Source organism: Dendropsophus ebraccatus, chromosome 6, assembly GCF_027789765.1.
Source record: "Dendropsophus ebraccatus isolate aDenEbr1 chromosome 6, aDenEbr1.pat, whole genome shotgun sequence".
Taxonomy (NCBI): Eukaryota; Metazoa; Chordata; class Amphibia; order Anura; family Hylidae; genus Dendropsophus; species Dendropsophus ebraccatus.
The window spans coordinates 71,714,338-71,739,066 of record NC_091459.1 but is presented as its reverse complement, the minus strand read 5'-3'; the positions used below and the strand labels follow the sequence as shown (position 1 = coordinate 71,739,066).

Here is a 24,729-nt window from a genome sequence, read left to right as displayed (position 1 = left end):
TGCACACTACAGGACGTGTATATACAGGTATATAGCTATGTACTATAGGTACCCAGAGTATATATGATGGGTATATAGTATATACAGGTGACAGTACAGGGACGTACATTATAGGGGGCTGTAGATGGCACTGCACTGACACGCTGTAAAGATATCGATCTATCGTTCGTGACAGACGCACATCCAAGGCTGAAGTAGAGGGTGCTGAACACAGAAAGGCCTTTGGCAGGGGATTCCAAAATCCAAAGCAGCAAGAGTCCGCAGCACACCAGCATATAGTGAAGAGATAAGCATGCTTGAAAATGATTCTGAAGTGAATTGAAACGTCGTATCCTGCACCTTATTTGATGGAATGAACCACTCTTCACTACATGCTGGTGTGCTGCGGACTCTTGCTGCTTTATCTATATCTATCTATCTATCTCCTATCTATCTATCTATCTATCTATCTATCATCTATCTATCTATCTCCTATCTATCTATCTATCTATCATCTATCTATCTCCTATCTATCTATCTATCTCCTATCTCTCTATCTCCTATCTCTCTATCTATCTATCTATCTCCTATCTCTCTATCTGATAGTGAATAAGAATAAAGAGCAGTGTAAGAGGCTTCTACATCTGGAATATAGAACCGCAAAAAAGTAAAAGGGCTTAAGATTAGAAAAATATAGCTGCCTTCTTCCACAGACAGCATCACTCTTGTCCTCAGTTTGTGTGTGGTATTCAACTAGAGTGAATGGAGCCAAGTTGTGATACCACACACAACCTAAGAGCAGGGGTGGCGCTGTTTTTGGAAGAAAACAATTATGCTGTTTTTCTTTTAATTCTGGAGAACCCTTTTAACCAGATTATCTTTGCCTAAAAATAATAGTGGTATAGGTAATAAGCTTTTAGACATCTATCTATCTATCTATCTCCTGTCTGTCTGTCTGTCTATCTATCTCCTATCTATCTATCTATCTATCTATCTATCTATCTATCTATCTATCTATCTATCTATCTCCTGTCTGTCTGTCTATTTATCTATCTATCTATCTATCTATCTATCTATCTCCTATCTATCTATCTATCTATTATCTATCTATCTATCTATCTCCTATCTATCACTCCATCTGTCTGTCTGTCTATCTATCTCCTATCTATCTATCTATCTATCTATCTATCTATCTCCTATCTATCTATCTCCTATCTATCTATCTCCTATCTATCTATCTCCTATCTATCTCCTATCTCTCTATCTCCTATCTCTCTATCTCCTATCTCTCTATCTCCTATCTATCTATCTCCTATCTATCTATCTATCTATCTATCTATCTATCTATCTATCTATCTATCTATCTCCTATCTATCTATCTCCTATCTATCTATCTCCTCTACGGGGAGGTGGGCAGGTGTGTACGGGGGGGCGGGCAGGGGTGGCTGGGTACACAGGGGGGCGGCCAGGGGTGGCTGGGTACACAGGGGGGCGGCCAGGGGTGGCTGGGTACACAGGGGGGCGGCCAGGGGTGGCTGGGTACACAGGGGGGCGGGCAGGGGTGGCTGGGTACACAGGGGGGCGGGCAGGGGTGGCTGGGTACACAGGGGGGGCGGGCAGGGGTGGCTGGGTACACAGGGGGGGCGGGCAGGGGTGGCTGGGTACACAGGGGGGCGGGCAGGGGTGGCTGGGTACACAGGGGGGCGGGCAGGGGTGGCTGGGTACACAGGGGGGCGGGCAGGGGTGGCTGGGCACACAGGGGGGCGGGCAGGGGTGGCTGGGCACACAGGGGGGCGGCCAGGGGTGGCTGGGCACACAGGGGGGCGGCCAGGGGTGGCTGGGCACACAGGGGGGCGGCCAGGGGTGGCTGGGCACACAGGGGGGCGGCCAGGGGTGGCTGGGCACACAGGGGGGCGGCCAGGGGTGGCTGGGCACACAGGGGGGCGGCCAGGGGTGGCTGGGCACACAGGGGGGCGGCCGGGTACACAGGGGGGCGGGCAGGGGTGGCTGGGTACACAGGGGGGCGGGCAGGGGTGGCTGGGTACAAAGGGGGGCGGGCAGGGGTGGCTGGGTACACAGGGGGGCGGGCAGGGGTGGCTGGGCACACAGGGGGGCGGGCAGGGGTGGCTGGGCACACAGGGGGGCGGGCAGGGGTGTATGGGTACACAGGGGAGCGGGCAGGGGTGTATGGGTACACAGGGGAGCGGGCAGGGGTGGCTGGGTACACAGGGGGCGGGCAGGGGTGGCTGGGTACACAGGGGGGCGGGCAGGGGTGGATGGGTACACAGGGGGGCGGGCAGGGGTCTTGGTATACAGGGAGCTGCATGCATATGCTCCTCCACCTTGAGATCTGACCGGCGTCCCTGCACACACATGACATTAATGTGCAGCGCTCGCCGGGAGGAGGGGGGGGACCGGCACCAGTCCTGTCCGAGCGCCCTTCTCCTCCGGCCGGCGAGCGCTGCACATGTTAATGTCCTGTGTGTGCAGGGACGCCGGACAGGACAGGATCACTCAGGAACATTCTCCCCTGGACCCTGCTGCTCCTCCACTTCCCGCGCGCACACCGGCGTCCCTGCACACACAGGACATTAACGTGCAGCGCTCGCCGGCCGGAGGAGAAGGGCGCTCGGACAGGACTGGTGCCGCTCCCCCAACTCCCCCTCCCGGCGAGCGCTGCACGTTAATGTCCTGTGTGTGCAGGGACGCCGGATGGGACAGGGGGAGGGCGGGCGCTCACACTGGACGGGTGCCGGGGGCGGGCATTCTCACCTGGGCCCTGCTGCTCCTCCACCTCCCGCTCTGATTCCGGCGTCCCTGCACATAACGTGCAGCGCTCACGCCGCCGCGACTGCGTGCAGAAGCTCTCTGGGAAACACAAAATTACCGCAGATACCGTCCTGGCTAAGTTGAGGTCGGTTAACCGACGCCAGTGACGGTATCGGTATTTTTGCGGTATACCGCCCAGCCCTACCCAAACCCACCCCGCCCCTGGACAGTGCCCCGCATGCATACCCCCTCTGCTGAGATATGGCGGACATATGGCAGGGGTATGTATGCGGGGGTGGGGTGTGGTGGGTTCGAGGGGACTGTCCGGGGTGATTTTAAATGTGTTTAAAACTTTGGAGCCACAATTATGGATAAATATAGTAAGAAAATGTGGGCCCTAGCCACACATCCACAAAATTTGTCCATGATTGCAGATCTGTAATTTATGTACCCATTCACACCGCAGTGAATGGACACGCTCTGTCCTGCAAAAGAAAAGGGCATTTTTCTAGAAGTCTATTGAATCCATTACCTCTGTAACATCTGCAAAAAATATGCATCCACAATTCTAGCAAGTGACATTATTTTGACGATTTCTCTTTCCACTTTTACGGATCCGCAAAAAATTTGCACTATGCGGATGATATAATGGATGCACTAAGGACAATTTTTTGCAGATTGCGGAGAGAAAAAATCGTCTGCAAAAATATATATGTGAGAATGAGGCCTTTAGAGTTTCTAGATGTGGTCAGCTTCCACTGACAACCTGGTCACTCACCACCACTTCTCAGTCTGTGCCTCCTTCCCTCACGTTGGCCACTGCCATGCTGCCTCTTCTCCTGCTGTGGTTCCTGGTTTGGCCTGCAGGGTGTGTATTTGTGTGCTCTCCATGCTACCTAAAGGGCAAGTGCACGCATACTGCAAATCTGTCCTCCGTCTATTCTGGTCTGCAGGATCTGAAGAGGTTATCCAACGCCACAAAAACATGGCCACTTTCTTCCAGAGACAGCACCAATCTTGTCTCCAGTTTGGTTGGGGCTTTGCAAGTTAGTTCCATTGAATTGAATGCCTTATTGCAAACCACACCTGAACTGGAGACAAGAGTGGTGCTGTCTCTGGAAGACAGTGGCTATGCTTTTGTAGTGCTGAATAACCACTTTAAGGGTGCTTCACCCATTCCCCTGTGCTTGAGTATTCCATAGTGAAGGTGTTTTGAGAAGCTACCTGAATCATATGTTTGAGCCGTCTCCTTAGTCTGCTTAAACCTGTACTGTATAGTGAATTCTGTGCTTGATCCGGACTGATGACCCTAAACATGTGCCACCTGTCTTGACCCTTGCCTGTATCTCATTACAGTACACTGATGCTTGCCCACAACTTATTCCTGGACATTGATTTGCTTCCTCCTGACATTTGGTGCCCCACGTCAGTTTCTTCTGGGCCAATACCCACACTGGGACCTCTTAAAAAGCAACATGGTCCCCTCTAGCAGCTAAGTCTATCCTCTGCATTCAGGAGTGTAATAAAGGGTAGAAATCTAGAGGGTACATCAGACCTTCTGGAAGTCCAGATACACTACCGTTACACCAAGCACTTCACATGCTTGGTAATAGTGGATTGTTAGGGTGTCCAACTGCCTGGACCCCCACCAATCCTAAGAATAGGGGCACAATCACTCTACAATGAATGAATCCTTCAGTGCTCCTGTGTGGCGATCACAGCTGGCATTCAATTCATTCTCTTTGAGGCTGCCAAAGAAGCAGAACAAAGACACATGTTCAATGCCCTTTGAAAACAGTAGATGTCCAGCAGTGCCTTCAGCGCAGGCACACCCATTAAAGCGACTCTGTACCCACAATCTGGACCCCCCCCCCCCCCCCCCCCCAAACCACTTGTACCGTCGGATAGCTGCTTTTAACCCAAGATCTGTCCTGGGGTCCATTCGGCAGGTGATGCAGTTATTGTCCTAAAAAAAAAACTACTTTTAAACTTGCAGCCCTGTGCCCAACGGCTGTGGCCTAGATTGTGTATGCATAAGGGCCCTTTTACACAGAAAGATTATCTGACAGATTATCTGCCAAAGATTTGAAGCCAAAGCCAGGAATGGATTTGCAAAGAGAAATCTTAGGCTTTCATGTATGACCTGATCTCTGTTTATAGTCTGTTCCTGGCTTTGGCTTCAAATCTTTGGCAGATTGTGTAAAATTAAATTTCTGTGTAAAAGGGCCCTTAGGCTGGCACAACCTCTCCATCCTTCCTCCCTGCCCTCTTCATCATTAGGAATGTTCCAGGCAGATTGTCTCCTATCCCTTACCTGTGTCAGCATGGCACATGGGCTGGATTGTTAATGCACCTGTTCAGTGTTCACTGCAGAGCAATAGGAACGAGGGTGGGAAGGAGGGAGTGAGGGGTGGTGCAAAGTTTGGGCACAGATACTCCAAGCCACTGCCATTGGGCACAGGGCTGCAAGTTTAAAAGTTGTTTTTAGGACAATAACTGCATCACCTGCCGAACGGACCCCAGGACAGATCTTGGATTAAAAGCAGCTATCCAAAGGTACAAGCGGTTTGGGGGGGGGGGGGCAGATTGTGGGTACAGAGTAGCTTTAACTATTCAGAGAAGTCTGACCAAAATGAACTGCAACCAAAAAGCCTCCAATGTTGAAGCAAGTGACTCAACTAAAACTCAAGCGACTCAACTAAGCAGAAAAATATAGGAGCTGGAGTGCACAAAAATGTCTGCCGATGCTCTGGTCTGATGAGTCAATTTTTTATATTTGGCTGTAACAGAAGGCAGTTTGTTTGCTAAAGTCCTGGAGAACAGTGTGTGCATGCAAAAGTGAAGCATTGTGGATGTTACCTGAAAGTTTAAAGCTGCATTTTACCAAATGGAAGTTGGTCTTTTGTCAGGATAAATGGTGCCCCCAATGCTTAGAAAAACAGGCAATTCCATCAGGTAGGCATCTGACTAGGGATGCACGATGCACCGAAATATCGATACTACTATCGATACTTCGGGCAAAAATACGGTTCGGTACCAGGATTTCCTGGTATCGAAAGCAGAGAACATGGCCGGCGGCTAACTGAGCACTGGCCATGTTCTCTGGGTGCTGCCCCCTGGTGTCACCTCCTCCGTCCCTCCCCTCCCTCCGCTCACAGCAGTGATAAGCTATAGCCGGCACATAGCGATCGCATGTGCCGCCTATGTAGCTGTAGCTGACGCTGTCCCACTGACAGCAGCATCTGACCTGTTCCAGAAGCAGTGGGGGTCGGCTACTATGTGTAGCAGATCCCCTCCGCTAATGACTGCAGCCTGCCGCAGGGTGAGGGGGTCCGCGGGTGGAGGGACAGTTTTGTTCTAGTGATGACCCTCGGACACACACACACCAGGGTCCCGCAGCTTCCCGGCAGCCTCAGAATGGAGGTCGGAGGTTATCAGTGCAGGGGATGATAAGGCACACATGTCTTGTGTTGTGGTCTTTAACCCTATCGGCTCCTGTAATGATAGCCTCCTTTATCCATTCTGCCGGCAAGGACTCCGGTGTGTGTGTCCAAGGTTCATCAAAGCAGGAAGACGGGCCAGGGCCGTCCTGACAGCATTATGCCACCCCTCCCACCTCCCCTATATATGATCTCTCCTACCTGATAAAAGCAATTAAAATGGTCTGAACGGCAGCAGCCTCATAATGCAGGCTGTGCTACACTACTACAAGTCTTGCCACATGCAAGCCTTTACCTAAGAGGACGATAGAGCAAATCGTCAGAAAATGCATAATGGTATATAACAAAAAAATTCAAATGATATCACATGCAATACTGACAAAATACCACCTGCTAAGTCTATGTCCCCATGTAGTAGTGGAGGAGAAAACTCTAGGGTATCGCCACCATATTATGGCTTCGTCAGGACGTGGTGGCGATACCCGTGCAGTTTTTTCCTCCACTACTACATGGGGACATAGACTTAGCAGGTGGTATTTTGTCAGTATTGCATGTGATATCATTTGAATTTTTTTGTTATATACCATTATCCATTTTCTGACGATTTGCTCTATCGTCCTCTTAGGTAAAGGCTTGCATGTGGCAAGACTTGTGGTAGTGTAGCACAGCCTGCATTATGAGGCTGCTGCCGTTCAGACCATTTTAATTGCTTTTATCATTTCTTTTGTAATGGTGCCTGCACACAGAGAGATTTATCTGACAGATTCTGGAAGCCAAAGCCAGGAATGGATTTGAAAAGAGGAGAAATCTTAGTCTTTCCTTTATGACCCGTCTCCTGTTTATAGTCTGTTTCTGGCTTTGGCTTCAAAAATCTGTCAGATAAATCTGTCTGTGTAAACGCACCATTAGCCGGCTTAATGAAGCTATTTTAATTACATTTCATTGGTGTGCACTGTGATTTATATATCCTATATTTCTGTCATTTTTTGTTTTGTTCCATTGGTATTAGTGTATAGGGTACACGGTAGCACCCTTTCTTATTATTGTGTATACCTGTGGGGCCCACTTTGTTCTTCTTTTTCTCTCTTTTTTTTAACCTCTTCTACCTGACATGTTATTAAAGGGGTCTCCTCTGCTGGGGGCACCACAAGTCTCAGCAGATAATCAGTCCTGCTTGGGACACTAACATTCCCACCATAATGTTTCCTGTTTGGGGCACACTAACCTGTAGACATCTGGATCTTAACTAACAGAATATTACAAGCACCATCACTCCCAGCATTGTGAATACTTCCTGTCTGATGTACTACAACCCTCAGCAGAATCACCTCTCCAGTCTGCAGCACTACAGGGGGATTGACTATAGAGGGGGTGCTTACTACAGGGAGCTGACTACTCTGTGGGCTACCTACGAGAGGGATAGCTACATATAGGTTACTATATTTTTACTATGATTTTTGGTCACATCACACCCCCCAAAAAAATTCATTAAGTGATTAAAAGGTCACATATATACAAACATGATACCAAATAAAACTGCAGATCACAGTGCAGAAAATAATCCCGCACACCACAGCCATACAGAGCAAAACATGAAAGGTTAGAGTAGTCACACTAGTCAGAGTAGGACAACTTTTAAACTCTTTTATTTTAAAAAAAATTGTAAACTATTTCTAAGATAGTAAAATAAAATAAAAAGCCCATAACCTGATGTCACCATAATAGTGCAGACCTGAAGACCATAACAGCATAAAAACAGTTGGGGGTGTAGCTTTTTCTCATACTTGGGTATCGAATTGGTATTGAGTATCAAAATTAAAAATTAAGTATTGGTATCGAACTCAAAATTCTGGTATCGTGACATCACTACATCTGACTGTCTCCAAATTTATTGTGCAGCAGGAAAATGACCCCAAACATACAGCCATAAGTCATTAAAGAGTCCCCGTTATGCACCTAGGATTTCACTGCATTGAGCGCTTTCACTAGCAGCCGGCAGTGTTGTTGTCTGGCTGGTCTCCCTGAGATCAGCAATCCGTTTCTCTTATGGCTCTACTATGCCAGAATCCTGCTCCACACTGATGAGGGGAAACACGCCGTATGTGGATGGATACCTGGCCTTGGTTTTTCCCTTGTCATTACATTGACTTATACGGCCACTTAATATGGTGGTTTTGGTGGTTTCCTTACAGGAGCCACCCCTTGGCTGGGTCCTTCCTGGAGGGATATCTGGCTAGTCCTGTGTTTCGAGACTTTTCAATAAGGCTCCACGGGCTCTTCTTTTGCATATTTATGTTTCCCAGGGGGCAATGCACCTAGGATTTCACTGCATTGAGCGCTTTCACTAGCAGCCCTCAGTGTTATCATTTGGCTGGTCTCCCTGAGTTCAGCAATCTGTTTCTGTTATTGAAAATAACTTATCATCAGTTCATGAATGAGACCTGTTGAGCTATAGCCATGGAGAGAGCGTGGTGGCCGTGCGATCCACTGTCTGACCGCTCACTAATTCAAACAGTTCAGCCAGTTTAGAGCTTCTAAGAACTAATGGAATAAGCAAGTGACCAGGAAACAGATTGCATGGCATCTCCGGATCACAGCAGTTATCAGCAGTGAGACTGGCTGCAATTAATAACTTCTGTAATGCTTGATTATATGGCAAAAGTTATTTTCAATGACTGTGACTCTTTAAAAACTATTTTCAGTGTAAATAAGAACAAGGGGTCCTAAGCGTGATGACCCCCCTCAGCCGCTGTGACTGGTTGCTAAGGCTGGGTTCACACTATGTTCTAGCAATCCGGATGAAAAACCGATTGAAAAAATGGATGCAGCTGTGTGCATCCGTTTTGATCTGTTTTTCCATTGACTTCCATTAAAAAAAAAAAAAAAAATGGATCAAAAAGGATTTTTTTTTACGGACACAAAAATGCGGTTGACCACGTTTTTGTGTCCATAAAAAAAAACAGATCAGTTTTTTTTTTAAATAATGGAAGTCAATGGGAAAAAGGGATCAAAACGAATGCACACAGTTGCATCCGTTTTTTGCAAAAACATGCTGTATATTCCAATATAAGAGTAAGAATATCAAAAGCTGTATTATTAACTACACAGACTACCTAGGGTCATAGCAAACTGTATTCATCTGCCTTAAAGCATGTGCTTTGTGTGCACAAAGTGAGAACATCCTTTCCTTATACATAAGATGAAATCAGCCCATTACACACTATCTAGGATGCTTTGTACATGGGAAAGCAATCAGTAATAGGTCAGTACCAAATCCATCTTCCCATGAGGGTAATACAAGGAACATGATGAGTGGAGATCTCGGATGACTCATCAGGCCAGACGTGGGCTAGAACAAAATGAATGCATCCGATGTGAGAGGACTGGAAATGACTGCAGACTGTTCTGCATTTTTTGCACTGCAATCCTGCCGTTCTATGCCATTTAATGATTATTTCACTACAGCCCAATTTTTGATAGTTCTGCTTCCCGCAGTACTGTACACCCTGATAAAGAGAAGTCCTTTACATTTTGCTGTCAGAGCTATTTAACTTTTTTTTAATACATCTCACTCGCATATATCCTATATTTTTACATTGTCACGAATGCATTATAGCCCATGAAATAAGTAAAAAGTCAGAGTTGAGACCCTGACAATGACTAGATGTAGCTGGATCTTGTGGCTGCGTGCTTCACTCTCTGGCTCACCACCCCAACTAGTTGCAGGAAAGGACAGGATGGTGTTCAATCCCCACGCACATCAATGACCCTGTTGCCAGTTTACTGCTAGTCCTTCCATGGACCATTTTTGGTAGGTACGAACCACTCAGGGCTGTGGAGTCTGTAAGCCGCAGCTCCAACTCCGACTTCTGAAATTTATCAGGACCGACTCAGACTCCTGCTCCTTCATAAATGGTCCTATACCAGGGGAGTTATTTATCACACTGGCTCAGCAGCTTCTCCCTAATGTCCTACATGATCCTGGGGCGACTTCTGAGGGAATGAGGAAAGATATAAAGCAGCTTCTCCTCTGTGTGTGCAGTGGATGCAGCTAGTCTCCAGCCTCCATGTCCTGAACAACTCAGAACTAGACTAGATGGAGCAGGTGGTCTTTTCCTGCTGACAATCTTCTATGTTTCTAACTAATATACACCATACACACAGAAACACTGCTAACAATGCCAGATCTCTGTGATATAGTGGTCAGCCATAGTGATATAGAGTGGTCACTGTGGGTGTGGGGGCACGCCATAGCGCACGCGCACACACACACAGCCTGCTGCAGACATAGCATACACATATACAGCCTGCTGCAGCCATATCATACACACACACAGCCTGCTGCAGCCATAGCATACACACACACACAGCTGCAGCCATAGCATATACACACACACAGCTGCAGCCATAGCATACACACACACACAGCTGCAGCCATAGCATACACACAGCTGCAGCCATAGCATATACACACACACAGCTGCAGCCATAGCATACACACACGCACAGCTGCAGCCATAGCATACACACACACACACAGCTGCAGCCATAGCATACACACACAGCCTGCTGCAGCCATAGCATACACACACACACACAGCTGCAGCCATAGCATACACACACAGCCTGCTGCAGCCATAGCATACACACACACACACACACACACACACAGCTGCAGCCATAGCATACACACACAGCCTGCTGCAGCCATAGCATACACACACACAGCTGCAGCCATAGCATACACACACACACAGCTGCAGCCATAGCATATACACACACACAGCTGCAGCCATAGCATATACACACATAGCTGCAGCCATAGCATACACACACACACACACACACACACAGCTGCAGCCATAGCATACACACACAGCCTGCTGCAGCCATAGCATACACACACAGCTGCAGCCATAGCACACACACACAGCTGCAGCCATAGCATACACACACACACAGCTGCAGCCATAGCATATATACACACACACAGCTGCAGCCATAGCATATATACACACACACAGCTGCAGCCATAGCATATATACACACACAGCCTGCTGCAGCCATAGCATATATACACACACAGCCTGCTGCAGCCATAGCATATATACACACACAGCCTGCTGCAGCTATAGCATACACATATACAGCCTGCTGCAGCCATAGCATACACATATACAGCCTGATGCAGCCATAGCATACACACACAGCCTGCTGCAGCCATAGCACACACACATACAGCCTGCTGCAGCCATAGCATACACATATACAGCCTGATGCAGCCATAGCATACACACACAGCCTGCTGCAGCCATAGTACGCACACACACACAGCCTGCTGCAGCCATAGCACACACACACACAGCTGCAGCCATAGAACACTGAAGAAAAACACCACATTGAGGACAGATATTACTGCTACACTACTTATGTCTTCTCCACCTCCTCTATATTACACAGGATATCTTCATATTACACTGCTGCTCATATACAATCATCCAGCATCCAGGAAGAGAACAGCACAGATCTCCCCCCACACAATGGACTCTTCCAGCTCAGAAACAAACTGACGAATAGTGACTGACAACTTTTCCATAACCACCCTTATGTAATAGGGACAGTGTCCTATTAGAATGTTGCTCATAATAAATATTGATGAGCAAGACTTATAAACGTCATATCAAAGCTCAAATCTAAATTGTTCTAAGATTTTTTTTAAAGCTGGAGTCAGAGTCGGTACATTTTTTCCGACTCCAGCCAAAAATAGCTCCGACTCCACAGCCCTGGAACTACTACATACTGGGAACACCCCCCACAAGACCTGCTCCTCCAGAGCTGTTCAGATAACCATCACAGTGTGTTCTCTGTCAGAGCTGCTTGGATAAGTTGACAGCTGCCACTGGCATAAAATACATTTTTATTCTGCTGGATCTATACGCTAAAGAAAACCTCATTGGCAGTCATATATTGGATGTCTGTATGAGCCCTCCTCACTTCTTAAGGAGAGCTATTTAGCATACTTTTCCCAGAATGCAGTTCAACAAACACTCCACTTAACAGTGTCATGCCAGGTGCAGGGCCTGAGGGGGAGGTGCATGACACAAGGATATTGTCTGACATGTTCTACTGACAAGGATGTCACCTTCAAAATGCTACCATGTACAGATGTTGGGCAGACAATGACTGACAGGATAATCGCCTATAGATGGCACTAGTGAGATAGGCTTCTTCTTTTAGAAGAACAGCTCTGATTTATGACTTTTCAAGAATTGTTGATACCTAATACAACCTGCTATTCCCCCCATCAGAAGGACCACAACCCATAACAGAACTGCCCCCATTCGTAACATAGCCCAGGGTGATCTTTCCTGGAAATGCTAAACACATCTTTAGTCATTATAGCAAAAGAGTCCAATCTGCAGAGTACTGAACTTGATTCCAGAATGCTTCTCCGTAATCTAATGCCGGGTGATGTACACTGATAGCAGGTAAGATTTTCTTCTAATGACTTTTGCAGGAAAACTATTTTTGTGCAAGCAATGCCAGGAGACTGTTACATGTATGGGAACTGACCAGTGTTTGAGCAGTTCCTTAAAGGGAAACTAACAGCAGCATGGAAGACTCCCGCCCCCTGGTAGGTCAAACCACCTAATTTAATTTAATTATTAAAGTAAAGATTTGGCAAAAACAATTCTGAGAATTTAGGTAAGAAAATGACCTTAATTTTCAATTCAAGATTTTCTTTGGTTTATTGGTTTACCAAATGTTATCTAGACTGCGCACAAACTAGGTTCTTTTGAATCTATATTTATTAAACCATATTTACAGGGAATGTTTTCAGAGCATACGGTAAATGGATCCATAGGTCCCACTGACAGCAGTGAAATGTGCCTTTTTGGCCTGTTTAGCTTGTATACCTCAGGGTTGTCATATTTTTACTGTATGTAATACTGAAGCAGATTGCGCTATTCCGTACAGACGCATCCAGCTAAAAAAAAGCACACAGTGCAGGAAACCACACCTGAACTGGAGAAAAGAGAGGGGGAAACGTGGCCATTTTTTGTAGTGCTGGATAACCCCTTTAAGCAGTAAGGTTGCTAGTCTTCTAGTGTTCTTGCAAAGGTGTTGCATTTCAGTGTATGACTAACTTTTCTCAGCCTGCTGTTTGGTACCATGTTCTATCCCCTATGTCTGTCCTTGGCCTGTTTAGACTGGGAACCCATGATGCCAGCCCTGAATTGTTTGACCATCCTCTGACCATGCACACACTACCAGCCCAAGAATTTGGGCAGAATCCTCGTCTCTGCTCATCCCTTCAGGCCTCACACTGATGTATCTTAATCCACTGGCCAGCTACCACCAATGCCAGGACCACTCCCAGAGGTAGCAGTCTGGAGCAAAGACCAGATCCTCACCTACAGAAGGTTAAAGGGTGAAAACAATGAGGCAGCTTTAGGGTAGCTTCACATGTACCGTAACGCAGTGGATTTTCTGCTGCGCATCCGCAGCAAATTTGACTAAATGAATGAACACAGCATCATATCTGCACTGAAAATCTGATTTGATGGTGCAGATTTGATGCTGTATTCATTCATTTAGTCAAATCTGCTGCGGATCTGGCGATCCACAGCAGAAGATCCACTGCGATACGGTACGTGTGAAGCTACCCTAAAGGGGTATTTCACCAGGTGAACAAAATAAACATGCTACAGAAGTGTATAGCATTTCTTACCTGTCTGCCCAGTTCTGAAACCACCAAAAATCCATTTGTTTGGGGGTTTAGTTCTGTTCAGTGCCTTCTGATTGTACTTACTGGTTGAGCAGTTGCCCAGTACAGAATGCAATTCTTTCCCTCAGCTGTTTATTACAATCCTCCCACCCTACCTACTTCCCTCCCCACAACACTTCTGCCAGTTCTCCATGCAAAGCTGTTCCCCACAGCTAATTTACTGCAGACTATTGCACAGTAAAGTTACAGTATCTGCTTTTATTTTTTACACGTGTGTATAACAGGGAGATAGTATAGTGACATCACTCAGGGATGGGACTAGAGCTCAGAGACATGATCCAGCCAAGCTTCCTGTAACATGAGGGGATGGTGCCTTGTATTGGGAGAGAGGGAGGACCTCTCATTACACATTTTATGTCCAATTCCTGTAAGTGGTGAAGCACTCAAAAGGCACATTGAAGCCGGTACTATTACTGTTAGCACTATATTACGATGTTGTTGTTGGTCATACTGCTAAGATACCAGAGAACAACATTGTTATCACTCACATGCCATATGCTAATAATTTGCCAAGTGTCCACTGGGCGTTCCTGCATCAAGGAAATGCCCTGTCCTCTCACAGCTACAAACCTCCCCACCGTGTCTCCTATAGCCCACTGAGGGGGAAATTTATGAAGACCAGCAGACTCGTACACCGCTCTTAAATTAGGCCCTATCCCCAACTGCTCCGCCAAATTCACTAAGCGGCGCCCGCCTTTGAGTAAAACCGTCCGGACGGCACAGAAATCTACACCTGCTCCTGCCATGATTTACCCCTGTGACCACGCCTCCTCCCCACCTTGCCACACACCCCTTCCTGCCCATTAGGTGAGCGGTGGATACATAGGTCATACACAAGGGAGAAGGGGTGAATCTGCGCCTTCTCCCTGGTGTACCCCCAGGACAGAGGTTTTATAAATCTCCCCTATATTGTAACCAGCACCAGATGGCTGGAGCTGTCCATCAATGCAGACAGGACCCCCCCGGGTGCGTCCAGTAGGTCAGAACAACTGTCTGGTTAACAACATTTAGCGGACACCTGGCAAATCCTATTTATCCTAAGATAAAAAATATGGCAGTCATACATGCTGATTCGATGGACCGGGTTCTGCTGAAAACCTTCTGTCTCCGTGGATTGCAATTGATTTCTTGAGGAGCTGTTATGCGCTGTTTGGTGCGGTCAAACCTGCTGACACATTTCCTTAAAGGGGTTCTCCATTTTACATACTGTTTAAAAGGAGCAACTGTCTTTGTTGCTTGTAGCATTCAATTGGAGCTTATCTTTTATTACTAAATAAGCTGGGCTCTTTTCTTTTAGGGTACCTTTGTATGACTTAGTCTGTGCGGATTTCATGTTACATATTTTATATTGTGCATTTCAGCTACTTAGTTATACTGATTAAATCCACAGCATAATATTAATATGTTTATGCACCCTTTATTTTTATTTTTCCCCATTTGTCTTTTGCTTCTATATCTAGAACAGTAAATCACAGAAAATATATGATCCTCCGTGTCCGGATTTTTATTGCCATAGGCTTTAAGAACATGCTGCTGCCAGACCCCTAGTGAGTATCTCTGAAGTAGCAGCCTCCTATATAACAATCTGGATAGTCATCTGATCACGTCTAATAATGTTTTAGGCAGAACATTATACAAATCTGTAAACTACCTTTGTTTAAAAATCTGAAGCCTTCCAGCCAGGGCCGCCATCAGGAATTTAGGGGCCCCATACAACCAAAGTGTCTGGGCCCCCCACATTAATAAAAAAAAAAAAATTGTGTGTTTGACCCACGCCTTGCTGGGAGGTATAATTTGGTTCAGATCAATTCTAGAGAACTGGCTCATATACCCATTTTTCCCAGTGGCTTAAAATGTAACCTCTGTTATACAGTTATAAAATTGTAGAAACTAAATGTGAACAAGGTGCAATTTAAATGTCACCATACAGACACTTACTTGTATAGCTGTCTCTTGTGCTCTGTATGCAGTGCATTATATTCACCCTTGCAACGTACAATTTATAGCGTGTCTACAAGCCCAGCGGGGCTCATTATGATGGAGACTAAAACTTATACAAGAGTGGGGTAGGGGTTCCCCTGTATTCAGGGTGCTGTTGAGTGCTAGGCAATGCCCCGTCTGGGGTTATTGAATTTCGAGGGTCTGGGGGGGGCTGTTTGATTTGTATATGTTCACCAATATCCCCCCCCCCCCCCCCCGGTATGCTCACTAACATAGAATATGTTGATAAAGCTAATATAATGAGGCTGTTCCATGTTAGTGAGCATATAGAAATCACCCCCCCCCCCCAGGCAGACTAATTTAGCTCACCCAAGCCAGTGATAGCGAATACATGGCGGTGAGAACGCTTTCTAGGAGATCCTGTTTGTGCAGCAGAGGTGTCTTTATCCTGCTCTGCATAGACCCTCGAAATTCAATAATCCCAGACGGGGCATTGCCTAGCACTCAACAGCATTCTGAATACAGGGGAACCCCTACCCCACTCTTGTATAAGTTTTAGTCTCCATCATAATGAGCCCCGCTGGGCTTGTAGATACGCTATAAATTGTACGTTGCAAGGGTGAATATAATGCACTGCATACAGAGCACAAGAGACAGCTATACAAGTAAGTGTCTATTTGAATTGCACCTTGTTCACATTTAGGTTCTACAATTTTATAACTGTATAACAGAGGTTACATTTTAAGCCACTGGGGAAAATGGGGTATATGAGCCAGTTCTCTAGAATTCATCTCACACACAGACACCAGCACACATGTATACAGACACCAGCACACATGTATACAGACACCAGCACACCAGGGCACGATGAAGTTTGAACTTCTGCAACCTGGAGAAATCACCTGATATCACCTGCAGTCCTATGTAACACCACATAACACAGTGGTATCTCTAAGTACAGATAATGTAGTAGATGTCACCTGCAGTCCTATGTAACAGCACAGATAACACAGTGATATCCCTCTGAGTACAGATAATGTAGTAGTCACCTGCAGTCCTATGTAACAGCACAGATAACACAGTGATATCCCTCTGAGTACAGATAATGTAGATGTCACCTGCAGTCCTATGTAACACCACAGATAACACAGTGATATCCCTCTGAGTACAGATTATGTAGTAGTCACCTGCAGTCCTACTAAATGATGTTCTACAAAATAAGAAAAGTGTCATACAGGGACTCACAGGTGACGTCTTCTTTGATCTGAGGCGTCACTTTCCCTTTTCCTCTCCATCCGGCCCAGTCCTCCATGATGATTCCTTCCACATATGTTTCATCTTTTCAGAACCTGCGAGACAAACAATTTAGGCTCTGCACATTTCTAGCAACTTCCTTTCCTTTCTCCCCCCTGTCGGCTCCCATAGTAACTGCGCTGTCTGGTGTTATGTGCAGTGAAGCGAGTAGGAATGTGGGATGCCCCCTGTATGTAGGATCCCCTGCTGTGCCCCCTGTATGTAGGATCCCCTGCTGTGCCCCCTGTATGTAGGATTCCCTGCTGTGCCCCCTGTATGTAGGATTCCCTGCTGTGCCCCCATGAGCTAATAATGCCCTCAGAGGTGGCCCCCATGAGCTAATACTGCCCCTAGAGGTGGCCCCCATGAACTAATAATGCCCCCAGAGGTACCCCCATGAGCTAATAATGCCCCCAGAGGTGCCCCCATGAACTAATAATGCCCCCAGAGGTGGCCCCCATGAACAAATAATGCCCCCAGAGGTGGCCCCCATGAACAAATAATGCCCCCAGAGGTGGCCCCCATGAACAAATAATGCCCCTAGAGGTACCCCCATACACTAATAATGCCCCCAGAGATGCCCCCATGAGTTAATAATGCCCCCAGAGGTGCTCCCATATACTAATAATGCCCCCAGAGGTGCCCCCATGAACTAATAGTGCCCCCAGAGGTGCCCCCACAAACTAATTATGCCCCCAGAGGTGCCCCCATATACTAATAATGCCCCCATGAGCTAATAATGCCCCTAGAGGTGCCCCCATATACTAATAATGCCCCCAGAGGTGCCCCCATATACTAATAATGCCCCCAGAGGTGCCCCCATGAGCTAATAACGCCCCCAGAGGTTCCCCCATATACTAACAATGCCCCCAGAGGTGCCCCCATATACTAATAATGCCCCAAGAGGTGCCCCCCATGAACTAATAATGCCCCCAGAGGTTCCCCTATATACTAATAATGCCCCCAGAGGTGCCCCCATGAACTAATAATGCCCCCAGAGGTGCCCTCATATACTAATAATGCCCCCAGAGGTGCCCTTAAAAAACAAACATCTTACTCACCTAATCCGCGCTGTGGCTGCAGGCAGCAGCTCTTCCTCCTCTTCGGGCTCCATCTTGCGAGCCGCAGGGATGGGACTTCCGGCAGGCGCGAGGACGTCACATGATCACGCCTGCCGGAGAGGTCACGGCCCGGCCTCCCATAGGCTGCTGGTATGAAGTGCCGGCAGCCTATAGGAGAGAATACAGGAGTAGGACGCTGACAGGTCCTGCTCCTGTATTCTGATCGCTTTAATGTTCCGCCCGCTCAATGTGCGGGGGGAACATCAAAGCGATCAGTGCATCCTGAGAAGCTGCGCGGCCGCAGCTTCTCAGGATGCTCAAAAACAGGTGGCAAGGGGGGCCATGCGGGCCCCCCTAGCGTAGCTGACGGAGGGCCCGGCGGGCCCCCCCCATGTCTCTTAGGGCCCGGGCCCCATACGGCAGTACCACTTGTACTGCCCTATCGGCGGCCCTGCTTTCAGCTGCTGCATGCCCTGGAGGAAGTGGTGTATTCTTTCCAGCTCCCTGCCGCCACCTCTGCCACTGTGACCTCAGGAACTGTCCAGAGCTGGCACAATCCGCAAAGAAAACCTCTCTCATTCAGGACAGTCCCTTACATAGACAGAGGGGGCAGCAAGTGTACAGTGTCACATTGGGAAAAATACACCATTTGCTGCAGGGCATACAACTGCTGATAAGTACTGGAAGATGTGAATTTTTACATAGAATTTATTTACAAATTGTATGCCTTTCTGCCACCAGTTGATTTACCACTTTAAACTAGTTAGAACCCATACTAGTGCAGTAGATTTGCTAACTGTTGATGGGGCATACACCAGCTTGTGTCCAGTCCTCTTTAGTAAATACGCAGTCTGTGACAGCCATCAAATAAAGACAGCACATTTACCCTAAACATCGGCGGGGATCACAAAGCATTGTATCCTACTGCCACCACATGTCCGTAAGCCTTAAAGTGTCACTGTTGTTTAATTCATTTATTTTTTTTGCAGAAATCAATATTACAGGCAATTTTAAGAAACTTTGTAATTGGATTTATTAGCCAAAAAATTTATTTTTATCATGAAAAAGCCGTTTGAAGCTCCCCCCGTCTTCATGGTTCTCTTATGGAGTGGGGAAGGGGTTAAGGGAGATAAGGCACCAAAACAGGACAACAAAGTTTCTTAAAATCACCTGGACTATTGATTTCTAGAAGAAAAAAAACACAACAGTGACACTTTAACATTACAGAACCCTTATGCACTTGAGGTTATGTAGCTTTGGCCTTATACCAAATAATGATAACATCTGTGCCTCAATATTCATCATATCTCATAGGGATGGCAAACTGTGACAGGCAGATGGTACTTCCTAAAATAATTCTTCAGAAGAAATCCACATAAACACATGATAGATAGATAGATAGATAGATAGATAGATAGATAGATGAAGTATATAGCACCAACATGTGCCATGGCGCTGTACAATCCACCCTAGCCTCCAGTTCTACCTGTACAGATGATACTGTGGATGTTGATGCATTTAGGGGACCCAATGCACAGATGCGGCAGGATATGGGGTGTCAGGACTATAGACCACTATACATAGGCAGGAGATGCAGCAGGGTGAGGGTATCAGGACTATGGACCACTATACATAGACAGACAGTGATGGACAGATGCAGCAGGGTAAGGGGTATCAGGACTATAGACCCAAATACATAGGCAGGAGGTGAAGGACAGATGCAGCAGGGTAAGGGGTATCAGGACTATAGACCCAAATACATAGGCAGGAGGTGAAGGACAGATGCAGCAGGGTAGGGGGTATCAGGACTATAGACCCAAATACATAGGCAGGAGGTGAAGGACAGATGCAGCAGGGTGAGGGTATCAGGACTATGGACCACTATACATAGACAGTGATGGACAGATGCAGCAGGGTAAGGGGTATCAGGACTACAGACCCAAATACATAGGCAGGAGGTGAAGGACAGATGCAGCAGGGTAGCAGCTATATACATAGGGTAGGGGGTATTTACATGCAGGAGATGCAGCAGGGTAGGGAGTATATGCATAGGCAGGGTGGGGGTATATACATAGGCAGGGTAGGGGTATATACAAAGGCAGGGTAGGGGGTATATACATAGGCAGGGTAGGGGGTATATACATAGGCAGGAGATGCAGCAGGGTAGGGGGTATATACATAGGCAGGGTAGGGGTATATACATAGGCAGGGTAGGGGGTATATACATAGGCAGGGTAGGGGGTATATACATAGGCAGGAGATGCAGCAGGGTAGGAGGTACATATAGGCAGGGTAGGGGGTATATACATAGGCAGGGTAGGGGGTATATACATAGGCAGGGTAGGGGGTACATACATAGGCAGGGTAGGGGGTACATACATAGGCAGGGTAGGGGTATATACATAGGCAGGGTAGGGGTATATACATAGGCAGGGTAAGGGGTACATATAGGCAGGGTAGGGGTATATACATAGGCAGGGTAGGGGTATATACATAGGCAGGGTGGGGGTATATACATAGGCAGGAGATGCAGCAGGGTAAGGGGTACATATAGGCAGGGTAGGGGTATATACATAGGCAGGGTAGGGGTATATACATAGGCAGGGTAGGGGTATATACATAGGCAGGGTAGGGGTATATACATAGGCAGGAGATGCAGCAGGGTAAGGGGTACATATAGGCAGGGTAGGGGTATATACATAGGCAGGGTAGGGGTATATACATAGGCAGGGTAGGGGTATATACATAGGCAGGGTAGGGGTATATACATAGGCAGGGTAGGGGTATATACATAGGCAGGGTAGGGGTATATACATAGGCAGGAGATGCAGCAGGGTAAGGGGTACATATAGGCAGGGTAGGGGTATATACATAGGCAGGGTAGGGGGTACATACATAGGCAGGGTAGGGGGTACATACATAGGCAGGGTAGGGGTATATACATAGGCAGGGTAGGGGTATATACATAGGCAGGGTAGGGGTATATACATAGGCAGGGTAGAGGTATATACATAGGCAGGGTAGGGGGTATATACATAGGCAGGGTAGGGGTATATACATAGGCAGGGTAGGGGTATATACATAGGCAGGGTAGGGGTATATACATAGGCAGGGTAGGGGTATATACATAGGCAGGGTAGGGGTATATACATAGGCAGGGTAGGGGTATATACATAGGCAGGGTAGGGGTATATACATAGGCAGGGTAGGGGTATATACATAGGCAGGGTAGGGGTATATACATAGGCAGGGTAGGGGTATATACATAGGCAGGGTAGGGGGTATATACATAGGCAGGGTAGGGGTATATACATAGGCAGGGTAGGGGTATATACATAGGCAGGGTAGGGGTATATACATAGGCAGGGTAGGGGTATATACATAGGCAGGGTAGGGGTATATACATAGGCATGGTAGGGGTATATACATAGGCATGGTAGGGGTATATACATAGGCAGGGTAGGGGTATATACATAGGCAGGGTAGGGGTATATACATAGGCAGGGTAGGGGGTATATACATGGGCAGGGTAGAGGTATATACATAGGCAGGGAAGGGGGTATATACATAGGCAGGGTAGGGGTATATACATAGGCAGGGTAGGGGGTATATACATGGGCAGGGTAGAGGTATATACATAGGCAGGGAAGGGGGTATATACATAGGCAGGGTAGGGGTATATACATAGGCAGGGTAGGGGTATATACATGGGCAGTGGTGCACAGGGCAGAGATGTCGGTCACTACTCACACACAGCGGCAGGGACCGGTCTCCGCAGTCCGCTCTCATTGGTCTTCCTCCGGAGCAGCGATCATGCTGTGCACGGAAACGATGAGGCCCCGCCGGCTACTCTCGGTCTCTGCAGCGGCTTGCGTGCTCCCAGCAGCCGCAGAGCCCCTTCCTCCTCCCCGGCCGTCTGTGTGTACGAGCTTCCGGGGCCTTCCGCCCTCCCATTGGCCGCCTGCCACAGACAGTGCAGAGCGAGGGGCAGAGGGACCCGGGGGTGAGGGCAGCGCCAGGTGTGCCGGGCACAGGGGGCAGCGGGGCGCAGCCTACGGGCTAATACATAGCCGGGCACATAGGATTATACAGGCTGGAGACATAGGGATGGAGCACGGTGACCCCTGATACCCAGCAGCATCATTACCTCTACCCATTACTACTATACTGTGTTATTATGTATTGTACCTGATACCCAGCATCATTACCTCTACCCATTACTACTATACTGTGTTATTATGTATTGTACCTGATACCCAGCAGCAGCATTACCTCTACCCATTACTACTATACTGTTATTATGTATTGTACCTGATACCCAGCAGCAGCATTACCTCTACCCATTACTACTATACTGTTATTATGTATTGTACCTGATACCCAGCAGCATTACCTCTACCCATTACTACTATACTGTTATTATGTATTGTACCTGATACCCAGCATCATTACCTCTACCCATTACTACTATACTGTTATTATGTATTGTACCTGATACCCAGCAGCAGCATTACCTCTACCCATTACTACTATACTGTTATTATGTATTGTACCTGATACCCAGCAGCATCATTACCTCTACCCATAACTACTATACTGTTTTATTATGTATTGTACCTGATACCAAGCAGCATCATTACCTCTACCCATTACTACTATACTGTTATTATGTATTGTACCTGATACCCAGCAGCATCATTACCTCTACCCATTACTACTATACTGTTATTATGTATTGTACCTGATACCCAGCAGCATTACCTCTACCCATTACTACTATACTGTTATTATGTATTGTACCTGATACCCAGCATCATTACCTCTACCCATTACTACTATACTGTTATTATGTATTGTACCTGATACCCAGCAGCATTACCTCTACCCATTACTACTATACTGTTATTATGTATTGTACCTGATACCCAGCAGCATCATTACCTGTACCCATTACTACTATACTGTTATTATGTATTATACCTGATACCCAGCAGCATCATTACCTCTACCCATTACTATTATACTGTTATTATGTATTGTACCTGATACCCAGCATCATTACCTCTACCCATTACTACTATACTGTGTTATTATGTATTGTACCTGATACCCAGCAGCAGCATTACCTCTACCCATTACTACTATACTGTTATTATGTATTGTACCTGATACCCAGCAGCAGCATTACCTCTACCCATTACTACTATACTGTTATTATGTATTGTACCTGATACCCAGCAGCATTACCTCTACCCATTACTACTATACTGTTATTATGTATTGTACCTGATACCCAGCATCATTACCTCTACCCATTACTACTATACTGTGTTATTATGTATTGTACCTGATACCCAGCAGCAGCATTACCTCTACCCATTACTACTATACTGTTATTATGTATTGTACCTGATACCCAGCAGCAGCATTACCTCTACCCATTACTACTATACTGTTATTATGTATTGTACCTGATACCCAGCATCATTACCTCTACCCATTACTACTATACTGTTATTATGTATTGTACCTGATACCCAGCAGCAGCATTACCTCTACCCATTACTACTATACTGTTATTATGTATTGTACCTGATACCCAGCAGCATCATTACCTGTGCCCATTACTACTATACTGTTATTATGTATTGTACCTGATACCCAGCATCATTACCTCTACCCATTACTACTATACTGTTATTATGTATTGTACCTGATACCCAGCAGCATCATTACCTCTACCCATTACTACTATACTGTTATTATGTATTGTACCTGATACCCAGCATCATTACCTCTACCCATTACTACTATACTGTTATTATGTATTGTACCTGATACCCAGCAGCAGCATTACCTCTACCCATTACTACTATACTGTTATTATGTATTGTACCTGATACCCAGCAGCAGCATTACCTCTACCCATTACTACTATACTGTTATTATGTATTGTACCTGATACCCAGCAGCATCATTACCTGTGCCCATTACTACTATACTGTTATTATGTATTGTACCTGATACCCAGCATCATTACCTCTACCCATTACTACTATACTGTTATTATGTATTGTACCTGATACCCAGCATCATTACCTCTACCCATTACTACTATACTGTTATTATGTATTGTACCTGATACCCAGCAGCATCATTACCTCTACCCATTACTATTATACTGTTATTATGTATTGTACCTGATACCCAGCAGCATCATTACCTGTATCCATTACTATTATACTGTTATTATGTATTGTACCTGATACCCAGCAGCATCATTACCTCTACCCATTACTACTATACTGTTATTATGTATTGTAGAAATCCAAGAAAAAAAGTCCATAGCACTCCATTTCCCAAAATAACGATCCTTTATTGTTAGCAAGCACGAATAAATCCACTTAAAAAGAGAGCGTGCACAGCAACGCGTTTCAACGTTTCCGTCTTTATCACA

General features: G+C 46.5%; 1 protein-coding gene across 1 annotated transcript in view; it reads right to left on the bottom strand.

Annotated features, from left to right (window-relative positions):
* The window catches only part of ZMAT3 (zinc finger matrin-type 3), a 41,122-nt gene extending 18,945 nt beyond the window's left edge, over positions 1–22,177 (bottom strand). Inside the window, exon 1 of the mRNA XM_069975164.1 lies at positions 22,023–22,177. The gene's annotated coding sequence lies outside the window, so the exon portion shown is untranslated. The remainder of the gene's footprint in view (positions 1–22,022) is intronic.
* Between the last annotated feature and the right edge of the window lie 2,552 nt (positions 22,178–24,729).